Source organism: Triticum dicoccoides, chromosome 6B (genome assembly GCF_002162155.2).
Source record: "Triticum dicoccoides isolate Atlit2015 ecotype Zavitan chromosome 6B, WEW_v2.0, whole genome shotgun sequence".
NCBI lineage: Eukaryota > Viridiplantae > Streptophyta > Magnoliopsida > Poales > Poaceae > Triticum > Triticum dicoccoides.
The window spans coordinates 58,184,426-58,201,521 of NC_041391.1; the positions used below are offsets into that span (position 1 = coordinate 58,184,426).

A 17,096-nucleotide genomic window follows, 5' to 3' on the forward strand; every position below is an offset into this window, starting at 1 on the left:
CGCTATTAGCAGGAGCAGGCCCGGCGGTGGATTGATCCTGCGACGCAACAGGTGTTGTAACTTCAATACAATACGCTGCACGCAGCCCATAGCTACTAGTAGCATAACGATCACAGTATGACTGCTACTGGCCATAGCCTGGCTGGCTAGCAGTGGGTGCACCAGGGGAAGGCGGCGGTGCACCATAGCCTGGCTGACTGTGTCCATACTGCCCATAACCAGCCTGACTAGGTGGTGCCTGTCCATACGGAACAGATGAAGGCGGCTTCTGAGCATGCGAAGGCTACCCATAAGCATCCTGGCCATACGTGGCCTGTGGTGGTGGCTGCATGTCATAGCCAGGCTGTGTCTGTGGAGCAACGTATCCAGTTTGAGGGGCAGAACCTTGCGTCATGTAGCTTGATGCAGCAGCAGTAGTATAGGTGGTTGATTAGGATAACCCGGTTGGCATCCAGTGGCTGGCATTGAAGCTTGCTGACCTGGACCACCATAGCTCGGTGCAGTACCACCACCCTGAGTTGAGTTAGCAGCTGATCGATGCCCCATAGTCGTGCTGGTCATATCCAGGCTGCTGCGAGTAAGACAGCCCTTGGGTCTGATAACCAGAGTAATCATAAGCTTGCTGCCCGCCACTCTGCTGAGAGTACGTAGAATCACCATACCCTTGTGAAGCATGAGTAGCAGACTGGCTGTAATTGTAGCTGCTAGCATCAGCAGGTGCAGCAGTTCCAGTGGCATACTGTTGTTGTTGGGGTTGCTGCTGTTGGTTATAGTGCCAGGGGGCTGCTCTGCCATAAGGTTGCTGGCCATACTATGGTGGTGCACCAGGATAAGCTCCAGGCTGCATGTAAACAGGCTGTTGTGTTGCTGGTGCATCAGGCACACCCCAGTTTGCCCGAGGACGGGGAGGGTGGTAGCCCTGTTGGATTTCTGGCATGATTCTGCAGAAATATAGTTTGCACATCAGAATATATATGTATAGAACACAACATACAATGTACCATGCAGAACAAGTGCAAACCAGACAAAACATATCCAAAAACAAAGCAATGTAATATACAGAAATTCCAGAACCACCAAGAAAAATGGAGGGATCAACTCACTGAGCAAGATTCTCAAGCAACATTGGTGATGCCCATCTAGCGTCTACCATGTGCAAAACTATGGGAGCTAATGAAGATTGGGCAGCTAGATAAACACACGCATATATTGAATAGCAATAAAAGATTGCCTTGCAGTTTGTAGATGTTGATAAATCAGCAATAATGGATGGTGAAAGAGTGATCCATAATTATGTGCAACATCTACTTATATATTGCTAAACGACACAACATACACAACAGCAGTTCTTTCAGCAAGTCTCCAAAAATATATTATAGGTGAACAAAAGAATGTCAAAGGAAATATTTAAGCAAAGTTTTAAGGAAGCTTTGGTCATGGTAACCTGAAAAGTCTACATAGGGAGAAAATATATACAAAAATACCAAAGATAGATTCATGCGAGATATCCTGCATAATCTTGCCAAACTATACATAGCACATACAAACTTTCTTGCCCAGTCAATAAACAGTAACATTCTTATTTGTTACATGTTGCTCCCAGAGGGTGGTGTTAGCAACAGATGGAATGGGCTGAAAATTAAGCATCAAGAATTATCCCCTGAGTGAGCAAAAATATCAATAGCCTAAATACCAGCTACTACAGTGCACGATCCATCATTGAAGTGTGCAGACTGATCACCTGCATAGAGGTTTGCACCTACTATCCCCAAAGATGTATAGAAATAGCAAACGCAAATTTGACAGGACAAGACCAGGTATATGAAATCCAATCATACAATCCAAATACAAGCTAGTTCCTTCTGTTTCGATATAAAAAGACCAGGCATGTCCTGGATGTATGTATTATATTCTAATGGTATACTCCAATAGTACACATGGGACTTCTATACTGAAACAGAGGGAGTAGTTCATAATTTTATCGTTTATCCATCAGCATCAAGTATATTAACATTAGATAGTAACAAATCTGCCTCCAGGATTGATGTGTGCAACCGTCAGAACTAGTTACTGACACTAATTTGGCCTTATGTCAAGATAATGATCAACAGACAGTATAGCCTGGGATATATGGATAACACCACAAGCACCGGTATGATATGTAGTGAAGATGTTCTGATAGGGTATATAAACCTCCCAATGGAAGTATGGATTTGCCAGTATTTAACTGTGATTGTTCAAATATTTCTAGTATCTTTCATCAGAGAGACTACACAGAGCATAGCAGCTAATTACAAAGAGACTGCACAAATTACAAATATAATTATATACTCCATGACCAATTGACCACCTTGTTTTACAAGGCAACCCGTTGAGATAACGTTTTGGACATGTACATTTGACAAGAATGTAGGGTATATCATAACTAAAGAGAAGAATTTCAAAAGGAAGCAATGGAAAAGGAAGGTCAAGTAGAGAAATATAAATCGAGACAAAAAATACAGTAACATATAAAAAATTGATAATAAAACCCACGTGATTTTAACAACACTGATAAATAACAAATAGCTGCAACAATTAGGAGGTGGCGTGAAAAGAGAAAGAAAGCTGACCTTTGCTATTTCAATTCGCTCTGCAGTACCATCAATATACAGTGTTCTTTCAGTTGAAGTATCACCAGGAGGCAAATGCAAAGGAATGACCTGCAGAATGATTTTTTAGGACAAATCAAATATTTACTATTGTTATTACTAATGGTAATGATGAAGATGATACAAAATATAATACTAACTAACAAGGAGAAAAAGGAGAATAATAAAACGGATAATTATGAAGATGAAAGGAGCATGAGTTCTACTTCTAGTTGAGCAACATTAGAACTTGGATTTTAATTTACTTGGTAAATCATAAAAAAAAAAGAAAAAATGCAACAACAAAACACATCACTCAGTCCTAAGTTATTAACGAAATTCAATAGTAAGTTAGGCCAGGTTCAGCCAACAAATTTATGTTAGACTTTGCAATAAGAAATTTCTCAAACTTATATACAAGCTCCAGATTTGGCCTGCATGGATTTTATAGTCTCACCAAAAAATAGTTAAGACATGGAATTAATATGCAAGGTTTTTCACCACCAAAGAAAAATTGAAGTCCGTGAAATAATATCAGCTGGGAAGCTTACAAGAACATCACTAGGTTGAGGTGCATTGTACTTCCAATTAGAGATAGTGCCAAATGAGCCAGCATCAGCCTGCAGGTCAGATGACAAGTATGGTTGAATAAATGGATGCACAACTAAATGTGAAGTCCTGACCATAAAAAAGATATCACAGTATCTCTGCAAGAACATCACTTATCAACTGCTCAGCTCTGCTTATCTGGTCAGGAGTGCCCAAAAGATCAACCAATCTTGTCTGTGACCCGGGTTGAACATCCATGTCCCTTGTAAGATTTATTATAATTTATCATGTAAAATCCTCAAGCAAGGGATCATACATCATTTTATTAATTAATACAGTACTTCCTAACATACAAAATATGCGCCATCATTTTTACACTTCATGGCATAAAAACAAATTTTTTGAGCAGAAACTGTAGGGGAAGCCCCGGCAATAAATTTAATTAAAAAGAGATTATTTGCAAGAGACAGGATATATATACTTTTTTCGGAACGGAGGACATATATACAATTATACATGGCTAGCTAGGGAGAACAGAAGGGGAGGGGGCACAGAGAGAAGAAAAACTATAGCAGGCTGATCACTAGCACCAGAAAAGGCCTAAAACACAATATTTCGACCACTCCTTCAGATAATTTGTTACTAAAAATACAAATTGTGGCGGGGTGCAAAATGTCAAGTGCAGCTGGACTGGACCGGCTGAAGCAGCATCTGACCGGTGCACAGAACAGAACGAAAATGCACTGACAAGTATCGATCAGACAAAAACCTTTTAGGTGGGCAAGAAGATATTGCTCAAACTATAGCCTTATGTTATGATTAATCTTCAGTGGTGAACAGACCCTGTCCGAGGCTGGCATTCAAATACTTTGGCAGCGAATTGGTTCAGTGGTATATCACTTGGAATTGCCAGTGGACTGGTAGTCCTCAAGAACTGGCAACTTGAGAAGATCTCAATGTACTAAGTGTTAGAGTTATAATATAAGTCATGTACCCCTTTGTATTTATCCCGTTGTATAAGGGGTTTCCTGCATATGTTCCACACCTGTACATGTATATATATATCGGCCTATGGCCTCATGGGAATACAAGTTGCCTATTCCTAACATGGTATTAGAGCTAGGTTAATTTTTTCGCATGCTACAACTCGTGCGTTCGCCTCCTCTCCAGATCGATCTCCTCTCTCGATCTCTCACCTCTCCCGATCGGCGATCGAAGCAGCAGGCCGCAGGGGGCGATCTCTCTCCTCTCCCGATCGGCGATCGAAGCTGCCGCTCCCGCTCGATCTCTGAATCGCTCGAAGGACTCCATCGACTGATCGCTAAGCACCGAAGCTGCCGCTCCCGCTCGATCTCAGCATCGCTCGAAGGCCGCCTCTGCGTGATCGCTCAGCAGGCCCAGCAGGGGTTCGTCCCGCAGGAAGGATTCCATCGCTCCCGCACTGCCACCTCCGCCTGTTCGCTCGATCTCATCTCTCGCTCGCAGGCCCGACTTCGGATACCTTAAAAAAAAGTCTGCTACATCGGGCTATGTTGCTGTCCCTCGCTGTCCGGTGATCTTTGATGGTACTAACTACACCGAGTTTACTGGCTTCATGCACATTCACATGCGTGGCATCCGTCTTTGGGGTGTTCTTTCTGGCGAGGTCTGCTGTCCGCCACGTCCGGTTCCTCCGGTGGCTCCTATTCCGCCGACTCCACCGGTTCTTCCTACGGATGCTAATCAGGCCGCCAAGGATGCGGCTAAGCTTGCTGATGAGGCTGTTGATCGTGCTTATGATGAGAGGGTTTTGGCTTATGAGGAGGCTCTTCAGACTGAGCGGTCAGTTTGGTGCGTTCGCGAGGGGCAAGAAGAACATAGCAAACACAACCAAACGAGCGAAGCATCGAATAATCGGGAGAACGATCAAAAAGTCGCTCTCTCTATGGCCTTAAGCAAGCCCCCCGCGCTTGGTTTGAGCGCTTTGCCTCTGTGATCACTGCTGCTGGTTTTTCAGCAAGTGCTCATGATCCAGCATTGTTTATTCACCTTTCTCCTCGTGGTCGGACTCTTCTTCTTCTCTATGTTGATGACATGATCATCACGGGGGATGACCCCCAGTATATTGCCTTTGTAAAGGCCCGTCTTAGTGAGCAGTTTCTTATGTCTGATCTTGGACCTCTTCGCTACTTTTTTGGGATTGAAGTCTCTTCTACCTCTGAAGGCTTTTTTATATCCCAGGAAAAGTATATACAGGATCTTCTTGCTCGTGCTGCTCTTACTGACGAGCGCGTTGTTGAGACTCCTATGGAGCTCAATGTTCACCTCCGTGCTACTGATGGTGATCCTCTCCCTGACCCGACGCGTTATCGTCATCTTGTTGGCAGCCTTGTCTATCTAGCTGTCACTCGTCCGGACATCTCTTATCCGGTTCATATTCTGAGTCAGTTTGTCTCTGCTCCCACATCGGTTCACTATAGTCATCTCCTTCGTGTTCTCCGATATCTTCGAGGCACGATCTCTCACCGTCTCTTCTTTCCTCGCTCCAGTTCTTTACAGCTTCAGGCCTATTCGGATGCTACGTGGGCTAGTGATCCTTCAGATCGCCGTTCACTTTCTGCTTACTGTGTTTTTCTTGGTGGTCCTCTCATTGCCTGGAAGACGAAGAAACAGCTTGCAGTTTCCCGTTCGAGTGCCGAGGCTGAGTTGCGAGCAATGGCTCTTTTGACGGCAGAGGTGACTTGGTTACGGTGGTTACTTCAGGATTTTGGTGTTTCTGTCACTACACCGACTCTGCTCTTATCTGACAGTACAGGTGCTATCAGCATTGCGCGCGATCCTGTGAAGCATGAGCTCACCAAGCATATTGGTGTTGATGCTTTCTATGTGCGTGCTGGTGTGCAGGATCAGGTTATTGCTCTTCAGTATGTGCCTTCCGAGTTACAGTTGGCGGATTTCCTGACGAAGGCCCAGACTAGAGCACAACATGGCTTTTATCTCTCCAAACTCAGTGTTGTTCATCCACCATGAGTTTGAGGGGGGGTGTTAGAGTTATAATATAAGTCATATACCCCTTTGTATTTATCCCGTTGTATAAGGGGTTTCCTGCATATGTTCCACACCTGTACATGTATATATATATCGGCCTATGGCCTCATGGGAATACAAGTTGCCTATTCCTAACACTAAGCAGCACTACGGAGGGGAAATGTAACAACTGAAGGTGGTGAGACAGCCAAAACAGACAAGACAATAGAGAGAAAGGGCGTTAGGACGCCATCGAGATAGGGAAGCAAATACTGATGGCGCAGTGTGTGTTAAAGTGGGACCCAGCTGTAAGTGTCATGTGTGTCTGGTCTATAAGAGCAAGCTGCAACAGTAAAACTGGCAAGAAATGAATGAGTGAAATATCCCGTTCTTTGATCTACCTTCGTCACTATTCCGGTCCCTATTTATCTCCTGCGATCTCAATCTCACGTCCCGGTTAGCAGGCGGCAAAGTTAGCTAAGATGCTAGAGGGAGAAGAGCCCGCACTACCAAAAGTAATCTATTTGGTAATCGAGAAATGCTAGTAAAAATAAAGCAATATATTTTTTCCAGCAAACATTTCAGATATGTCAACTTACATGCAGAAGATATGCTTACCTGCTCAACCAAAATCTTAATAGCATATCTGCCCAGACAATCATCTTATGTATTGTGCAAAAGTTTAGCTCCATCATGTCCACTACCAATGCTGGTTCCCTACAAGCATAAGAAGTCAAACACTGAAGCCACCAATGACACTCATAAGGGAACCCAAATAGTGAAATAGATATGAGATGGCTTTACTGAAGATATTTAGTTAAACTCACATATGTAAATTCAGAAAAACAACTAAGGGCCTCTTCGGTTTAAAGGAATTTTGAAGGATTCTACTCAAAAAAATCCTGCAAAGCTCACAGGAATGGGAAGTTGGAAACTATAGGACCTTTTCCTATTGTCTACTTTGCATGCAATCCCAAAGGAAAATCTCCAGTGGTTCCAACCTCTTGGAAACTTTATTCCCTTCAGACGGGTTACAAATATGGCACCAGACCCTTCAGAAAATTCCTGGGTTTTTTCCCTATGGAACAACCAAACATTATCTACTACACATTTATGTGCTTTCAGTTTCTGTAGGCTTGTTGGCAAGATTAGCAGAGGTAACAATATTGAATTACACAAGTAGGCGTTTTAAGCTTCCAAATGTACTTATTGGGCTATGTCTTTGATGTTTTAATCAGTTCAAGCTAGTTTCCATATACCACACAGTGTAATGACACTAAAAAATAATAATGTCAGAATAATCAAAACAGCACCATGCCTTCCTAAACTAGGTAACACTAACAAATATTTTTCCAGGTCATAACCATTACATAAAACACCACCACACAAGCATCCAGCAGAACACTACAGCTAGCACAATTAAGTATAGGTAAAGGCATGCTATTACCTGCAGAATAGACACTTTCGAATGGATAATAAAAAAAACCGGCGCTAATCTCGTAAAATTTCTTGAATTGCAATGACTCAAGCTGCAGCATGATGACACCATCACCTGTAGTCAGGAACACCACATTATTGTACTCGGCAAGCCCTTCTATCAAAGGGCGATCTCTCTCCTTCTCCGGATTCAGGGAAAGCAGCTTGTCCAGTTCAATAGTTCTTTTCATCCCCCATGATGCAGCACCATCACAGTCGGTCTTCCTCTTCCATAATTGGGTGGTGAAGCCTGATATGTAGAGTAAACCCAGTCCACCAGCCTCAGCCCGCATAACTGTCAACTGGAGAAGCTCCTCTTCAGACATACCCACTGGCAGTTGTATCTCAGCTAGACTCTGCCTCTCCAAATCAAACTCGAGAACTGCATCCACACACCCACCAAGACGCCAGTAAAGGGAACTCCCAACCAGCAGAGCCGACATGCCCGTAAAACACACGGCAAAAATACCTCTCGTGGTATACGCATCGAATCGAATCACTGCCGAGATGAGATTATCCCATATGCCGGTATCTGAGGAGTAACATATGCAAGCACTCCCATATGTTGTTTATCGTCTTCGACAACCCCTACCAAGATCACCTGAAAGTGGTGGACCTCGCCGGCAGCACGATGCACCTCCCCGTGGATCGAGTTTGCAATCCCTTCGAACCATGGGGGGAAAGCAATGTGGTCCTGGTCGCCAGTGACGGGGTCACATACCAGAACTTGCTTCCACGGATCTGGGGCGATTAGCAGGAGGCCATGGCGGCAGCCGAGGAGCTTGGAGTAGCAGCTGTGGTCGAGCTGCAACGAGAAGCGCCCGGCTGTGATACGGTCGGGGGAATCCGTGGTAGGTGTGTAGGAGACGCCTCCCCGGTCTGGGACGAAGCAACCGAGGAGGGGAGGGCTGCATCGGCGGCGGCGGCGGAAGCGGCGTAAAAAACGGATGTCGGAGACGAGGAGGAGCCAGCGCTTGCAGACGAGGGAGGCGCGGGGGAGGGTAGACGGCAGCGGGGGCAGGCGGAGGAGGATCTCGGCGAGCAGATCTTCGTCGTCCAGCGGCGCCGCCGGCGACATCTCTGCCCTCCTCCATCACACACAGGGGCTCGCGCGACTGGTGGGTGGGTGTGAGATCGAAAGCCCACTGGAAGGAAAGCCCGCGACGAGTAGAAAGCCTACTCCTAAAAAAGAAAAAACCTACACAGGCAATGAAACGCTGAAAACAAAAGTACACGAGTACTTAGAAGGCAACCCCGCTCAAAAGAAAAAACCTACATCTTCTCAAATGAAAAAAAAACCTACACACCCCTAAAACAACCTACACTATGTCATAAAAAACCCTACACAGGCAATGAAACGCTGAAAAAAAAGTACAAGCAATTGTTTATTTATTTATTTTTGAGAGAAAAATGAGATAGATACATGCTCTCTGTATGATTTTTTTTATGAATGTCTAGGGGACGCTCTATGCCTTTACATACGAACGACACATTTCCTGAAAATATAGTATCCAAAAGTTGCCCATCAGGATAGTATTTTGCCCGAAGCAAGCGTGCATATAAACTGTCCGGGAAATCCAACAAACGCCATTCTTTGGGGCTCATGAGAGTCCTGTGGGGATCCAAAGGCTCTCTAGGGAACCCTCTTAATCATTAGACAAAACTAATAAATAGGAAAGGGTTACAAATGATCAAGAACAAAACTTTCATCTTTTTTCATTCTGAAATGTTTCTTTTATTGTATTAAAGAATTGTTTCGTTCAAAATAAAAGGGAAAATATTTGTTCTGGCCGACCGGTCCCGTGCTTTACAGGTCGCTCACACGAACGCCAAGCGACCTGTGGGGCCCACGCACGTGGGCGGCCTTCTCTAGATTTTTCTCGCCCCTCTTCCCTAGGTCTATCTCATCACATATACCCACTCATTTTCTTCCTGAGAGCGATTCCACCCTACCCAACGACCAAGTCAAAGGCGACGGACGTTGGGCCCAGCCGCAACATCCTACTCCTCCTTCCCCGCCCCGCATGCCACCATCTTTCGACTCCCTCCTCCTCCTAGCGTGCCACAGTCGATGTGAGTGATCAGGAAGAGAAACCCACTCCTCCTGTTTCTTCTCTACAACTGCCAAATCGGCAATGGAGAGGGGCAGGAGTTGGGTAGCAAGGAGCTGGGAGTGCTTTCTGCCACCGAGTCATGCCGCGATCACCATGCCCCCCCCCCCTATCTGGGCATGACGTGTAGCTAAAGACCCTCTAGCCGTCGATGTTGCTACAGGTGGGTGGTGACGCGACAACCGGTGGCGCGTTTGTATGGCTTGATAGGAACTTGTTGTTGTCTTGGTTGGTTTGAGAGCAGACATTGTCTATATATCCAAAACCGGAGGAGAGTTTGGGTTTGGATCACAGACGACCCGAGATTTTGGGTTGAGATGGATGGTTGTGCTTGAAGTTACGAGTTGCTATGTTGAATCGGTTGATCCATTTCATCCTCTTTTATCAAAGGAAATTGGACTTTAGTTAGTCGCAAGTATGGCACCTGCAACGGTGTTCGGCGATCAGAGTGATGTTGCAACCAGCGGGCTATGTTCTACGAGCGTTGAAACCGACCACGCTGGGAGCTTCAAGGGTGGTGACCGAGATGTTGCGACCAATGCAAGATGTTGTAACTAGCTCCACTAGAGTTGCATCCAATGATGGGTGCTGCTGGACTCGGCTTAGTCGTGAGCTATAACCGCGATGTTCGGATGCTGGAACCGACACCGTTGTTGTTGCAACGCTATGACGGCGGCTACGGCAAGCTGCAATCGGATATAATGTTGGGACCGTGTATTGCAATAGTTTGTTGCAACCAACATATTGGCATGCTATGATCAATGACACGACATGTTGGAACCAGCATGGCATGGTGCTCGGAACGACGCGGCACGGTGCCGTCGTCGTCCACGGGAGAAGTTGCAACCCTCGTCAGCGGAGCTGCGACCAAGCAGTGGAAAAGTTGCAACCTCCATCGGCGAAGCTGCAACCAGCCCCAGGAAGGTGTAACCATGGCAAGTGCCCATGAGCTACGGTAGGCTGTAGTCGCGAGCTGCTCCTTGAAAGGCGACCGCGGGCTGCTCCCGGAGGCTCATTAGAGGAGGGTGCGGGACGAGGAGCCACAAACATGTAGCTATCTAGTGCTCGAGGACAGGGAGGGGATTTTTCTCCTCTCACTTGCGCATGTCGTAGCATGTGGATGACGTAAACAGAGATCGAACGACCCCTCGTGCAATCTAACGGGCGCACAGCCAATGTAACGGTCACATACTGACCGGGTGGGTGCTGGACTCGGTCGCTCAGTTCTACTGCTTATTTGGATGTCTATGTCACCCCATAGAAAGTTGATCATATAATACATATATAATTGTATGTACAGGTATAAGAAAAAGGAAGGGAAAATGTACAAGATTAAGAAAGCTCGTGGGTTAGAGATATAGAAAATCAAACTAGTTGGTTCTTATCCATTTAAAAAAATTGGAATGGTAAAGAAAAGTAGACATGATGTCATTTTATTTTACCGCATTGAAAAAGACAATCCATATCATGTACCTAACCATCCATGACGCGGAGCGTCCTATGCGTCCTATGGAAATCACCATGTCAAGAGCCCCTTTGTAAGAGACACGTGCAACCTCTACTTCAAACATATAAAGGTGTACTTCCTCTTTTACACGTGTCTTTCTGTCCCTTCAAGGATGGTATACTACTTGACCCTCCATCATGCACGTATAGGTTTGAGTGAAGCTTCATGGATGACGAGGAATGCAAGCATGAGATAACATCTACACCATCCATGAAGGAAGCTTGGAAGCGGCGACAGAAGAAGCATCAAGTAGAGAACCACCAAACATCTGGTGCCACACGAAGATGAGCCACCAGAAGTGCCCGAAGACTGGACATGCCATGAAATTTCGAATGGACCAAACATCCGATGTGTGCGCCTCCAATCGTACATCTGATGTGTACCCGAAATCCGGTGTCAGGCACCAGAAGCAAAGTCCTATACCTACCGTATGTCCTGCACTCAACAACTAGGGTTTCGGCCCATGTATCCCTTTCACCCCTAACACTAAATAGACATCCCTTCTCAATTTTAGGGTTAGCTAAAAATAGAAAGAAAAAAGAGAGCTTAGCTCATCTACCTCCCCTAGTGGGATTCCTCTTAGGGCATCTCCGACAATTATAAGATAGATGTTGATAAATTTTCCACCTAGGACATAATGATGATGTGGCATGTAATAAATGTGGAGAGAGAGCAAAGTTGTATATAGATTAACCAACAACCTTTGCACAAGCTCCAAGGTGAAATAGAGAGCAATCACATTTATTTTCTCACCATCTATTGCATAACTTAGATACAACCTATTGGAGTAGTTATATGATAGCTTGTTGGTTGATGACATGGACATTTTACCAACAAGACTAACATACAACCTGTTGGAAATGCCCTTAGGAGTAGATACATGAGTGAATTCAAGACCTCTTAGGAGAATAATCATCTATGGTTATCAAGACCTCTACAGAGAAAGATTCCTCAAGTGCATCATCAAGCCCCTTCTCTCCAAAAGATTTGGATGAACTACCTCTCAAGAACTACCCTTGTATCTTTATTTCTCTTGTTCTTAGATTTTGATGCACCTCAAGTATTGCTTGTGATTTGAGGAGTACCTGATGTGGATCTTGTCCAATAGAACGTTCTCCCTTTGATTTCTCCACCTTTTCCCCGTGTTCTTCGTCAATGGTGGCCGCCCTACCTTAGTTTGTCCGGTGCAGGCAGGGTGCAAAGCGGCACATCAGCGCCTGCGGCGTTGCCGCGTTGCCAGCGGCGAGTGACCAAAGCCTGCCCTACCTTAACTTCTATTCGTCCTTCATCACTATTTTTGTGTTCCTCCTCGAATTCACCTTCAATTCGTGAAGATCGGGCAACTAGGGTTCGTTTCTGTGAAATATCAAATTTGGATATTATTTTCTTCTTGTAAGGGATCATGATTGAACCAAGGCCCACATTGGGACAAGATTGAACCAAGGCCCACCGTAGGACAACTAGAAAGCTTTCTTTTGGAAGTTTGCTCATAGAGCCCTCCCAAAGTTTCATATCTGAAAGTTCTCAAGAAACTAGCAAAGCTTGGTTGAAGGCCCTCATGTCGCAAAATCCAATCCCACATTTGTACTTTGCAGGTCTCATCTTGTCCCAACTCAACCAGGCCATAAAGAATAAAAATAAAGTTAGAACATTCTGAGATGTTGTTTGTTAAATTTTCATCAATCCTTACTGGAGTATATTATCAACTTGGGAGTACATAACTGAAAATGTACTCCAAAACCAAAAAAAAAGGATCTTGATGGAGTCGAACCATCATTCCCAGCAATTTATTTGCTAGAATGCTCTTTCAAGTTCAGAGCTTAAGATCCATGATTTATTTATTTTATATTAACCAAAATAATCGGACCAAACCACCTGTAGACATCGTAACTTGACAAAATACTAATACCACAACCTGCTTGCTAAAGTTTAATTTGCTGATCACAAATGAAAGCATAAAAATAAGAATACTAGCAAGGAATGATCCCAACTTCCAAATTTAGAGATATTATTGTGCATTTTTTTATAGAATCGCGAATCATAATTTATTAAGATATTAAGGAGTAGTTTTGAAAGAAAAACAATCATATATTTTAAGCTACAAAGAACATTTATGATGCTAGATTCTGTAAATACGGAGAGAATGCAATCAAATCAGGAACCAGTGAGCTCAAATTGCCTAACTAACCAGGTTTGCTCGCTGGAGAAGCAACTGCTACACCTAAACACGGAAGCTACAGCACAACAAGTCAAAGACTGCGTACCTCGGACGATGCCATATATGCATGGCTAGGAATTGCATGCAAATGTAAGGTTACACATAACCAGACGTACAAGCATGGAATGTGAAACCAACTGTTCCCGAATAGACATTGCTGATCAAAAAAGGCACCCATAATCATTATTGTTTCTGATATGACAAGCTATACATCCAGTAAACCTCAACTGGAATCCAGCTGATCACCGAGAGGAAGTATGATGAAGAACATCTGGACAAGCTCGAGTCCTGACGGCCATTAACAAGGCATCAAATTTGGAAGACTGACAAGTATACACACGAGAAAACAAGCCCTTCAATGGTATTTACAGAACTGATATATAATAAATATGTACACCAGGTAGTAGAACAAATGAACTCACCTATGCACACAGGATGAGAATTAACAGGAAATAGTTGAATTACGACCAAAGGTACAAAGCTCATAACATTGTACAACAGAAAATATGCAGAGTAACCAAAACTTCTCGGAAAAGCCTGTGCTGCAAAAAGTTAACAATGGCTTTTTTCTAAAAGAAGACATTGTAACATTGAACAAGAATGCTGATGATCTCTCGTGGGCATTTCAGTATTGTTGGGGTGCAAGAGTACAATATTTACATGCATGATAGATCTCGTATCAAGCCAAAATATGGTTGTTCATTGACGAAGGGTAAACCACCATGTACGCTTTGAGTTGGGATGACGTGCATATGCAAATTTAAATTGATATAGCGAAGTGCTTTGCTCGATAGAAGCAGTGAGATGTACCTTCGTTTGTAGTTATCATTGCTCTTCAGTAGGTAGTTATCGCCGCACCCAGGCCTGTTTATGTAGGATTGTGGTGCAATTTAAGATGATCTTGGGGAATCAACAACACATGTGAAGGACAAAGACACCATGGCAGGGTGGAGAACCCGGGCAAAATAGAACAAATTGATAGTTCCCGTGCGATCTCCACCCCGCAAACCAACATAATATACTTTTTATTGTCTCATGGCCTGCCAGCGAGCGCACCCGACATGGCAAAGGCCGCCCTACCCTACCAATGTAGTACAACAAGTAATGCAAATACAACACGCACGTACACACATGCGCATTAATCAGCTTACCAACACAATTACCTTTATGTGATGTTTGGGGACAAGCAAGCATCATCTTGCCAGCAAAAGGAACCACGAACGTCATCTCGATTTGATCAGCAAACATGAAGTATAAATCAGATGACCAGTTCCATCCCGGGCCTTGTGGGCAGCAGCAAGCACCAGAGAGCGCCTTCTTCAACTGGACGACCATCGACGAAAATATGCAAAGTGACCAAAAATTCTGGAAAAGCTTGTGCTGCAAAAAGTTAACAACGCTTTTTTTCTAACAGAAGACATTGCATTGAAAAAGAATGCTAATGATACCTCATGGGTATTTCAGTACTATCGTGCTGGCGCGGTGCAAGAGCACAAGATTTACAGGTATGAACGATCTTGTATATCAAACCAAAATGCGGTTGTTCAGTATGGTTATGTTTTGCGTCGGGGTGACGTTCACATGCAAATTTAAATTGATATAACGAAGCAGCTAGATAGAAGCAGCTAGAAGCAGCTAGATGTACCTTGGTTTTGTAGTTGTCACTGATCTTCAGAATTCAGTTATCATTGATCTTCAGTACGTAGTTATCGCGGCACCCAGGCCTATCGATATATTTGTTACTATGTAGGATCGTGGTGTACCACGAGGATATCGCAGAATCAACAACACATGAAAGGAGAAGGACAGAGACACCATGGCAGGGTGGAGAACCCGGGCAAAATAGAACAAATTGATAGTTCCCGTGCGATCTCCACCCCGCGGACACCAGCAAAATATTCCTTTTATTGTCTCGTGGCCTGCCAAGCGAGCGCACCCGACATGGCAAAGGCCGTCCTATGCTACCAATGTAATACAACAGGTAATAATACAATAGGCACGCACGTACACACATGCGCGTCAATCAGCTTGCCAACACAATTACCTTTCTGTGATGTTTGGAGACGGGCAAAGCATCATCTGGTCAGCAAAAGGAACCACGAACATGAACCATAAATTGGATGACCTCGGGCATCTTGTGGACAGCAGCAAGCACCTAGGAGCCTTCTTCGAGCAGACGATGAAGATGAACCGCCGGCGTGCACGGATACACCATAAACTGACGGATCTGGCGCATCAACTGATTCAAGCGTCACAAGTAGGTCGCCAGAAAATCTCAGACGAACTTGGATCAGGGATAGACATCTACTTGGGAGGCAAATCGTCCACCACAGGAACTACCTCTTCGGATGACACAACATCCTGAATCAAAGAGAACACACAAATCGTCTAACTTATTTAGAGAATATATTGGCTCGTGCATGAAAAGGAATGAGGGAATTTGTGAAAGTAACAAAGGAGACAAACATGTATGGATCTAGATCTAGCGTTGCTAACAAGCAAAATTATACCTACGCAACTTGGCTTAAGGGATAGACATGTACAGGCGAATCGCCATCACAGGCGAACCGCCAGAAAATCTGACCCATCAGCGACTGATTCGGCCATCACAGGCGCATCGCCAGAAAATCTCAGACGGACTTGGCTTAAGGGATAGACATGTACTGATGAGGCAAATCGTCAGTCACAGTAATGACCTCTTCGGACATCCTGAATCAAAGAGAACAGACCACGCGAAACATATAGTATACCTACGAAATCACAAAATTATACCTACTCTAATCGGAAATAACCTGGATTCTAACTTGAAAATCGAAAAGGAAGAGCAGGAACAAGATTAGGGGCACCTCACGATTGTGTCGCGACGAAACAAAGACGAGGCTGCGACGGCGATTGGAGCAGGAGAGAACGGGGCAATCGAGGGGAAAGGCGTATATAAAAGGTGGGATGGTTGATGGGATTGTCGATGACGGAGTCGGTTCGGGTGATGGACGGCTTGGATTGGATCACGTAGCTGTCTACAACTCTACATAGCCTTGTCGGTTGGGGAACGACGGAGGACCTCACGTCTAGCACGAACTTTTCCTGATGCTCACCTTTGCGTGTCCCTTTCGGCCACGTTTTCTTCGTCCGATTTGCGTCATCCCTTGCGTCACCAGGAGGGCCAGATCGTCCACGGCCCAAACAACCGTGTTCCTCTTCCTGTGGCGAGTTGTTACATGCGTTTATCCAACGGACGTTAGATTTTTAGGCATGCCAAACGAAGCATTTCTCATGACAAATTATATGCGTCAAAAAGATGGTAAGTCTAGTTGGCGAGCACAGCAAATCCGCCTCTGTTTTTTTCCTAGGAAATTGCCGTGTTTCAAACCAAAATTTGGCATCCTCACGCCACTATAAATTGCCATGAAAAACATTTGATTTGACATAAGATTTTTATTTTTTATTAAAAAAAGCCCATGCGTTTCAATGGAGATACGTAGAAGGCCGCTAGCGTAGCTTGGACGAGCAGCATAGCATTGAGGGGCTGGCCCATAAATGATGTGCAAGATAGTGAGAAACCTAAAATCGGGTACAAAACACTAGTGAGATGGCTAGCG

At 44.5% G+C, this 17,096-nt stretch overlaps 1 long non-coding RNA gene and 1 pseudogene across 2 annotated transcripts; both read right to left on the bottom strand.

Annotated features, from left to right (window-relative positions):
* Nucleotides 1–27: 27 nt before the first annotated feature.
* LOC119324242 lies at nucleotides 28–6,907 on the bottom strand (annotated as a pseudogene).
* A 6,716-nt stretch (nucleotides 6,908–13,623) lies between these two features.
* On the bottom strand, nucleotides 13,624–16,500 carry LOC119322191. Of its 2 annotated transcripts, none has more exons than XR_005155446.1 (2): nucleotides 16,344–16,500; nucleotides 13,624–15,858 (listed from the first exon to the last, which is right to left on the bottom strand). It is a non-coding gene; the product is annotated as an uncharacterized LOC119322191 (long non-coding RNA). The 2 variants fall into 2 exon arrangements; XR_005155447.1 differs by lacking the exon at nucleotides 16,344–16,500 and adding an exon at nucleotides 16,008–16,337.
* Between the last annotated feature and the right edge of the window lie 596 nt (nucleotides 16,501–17,096).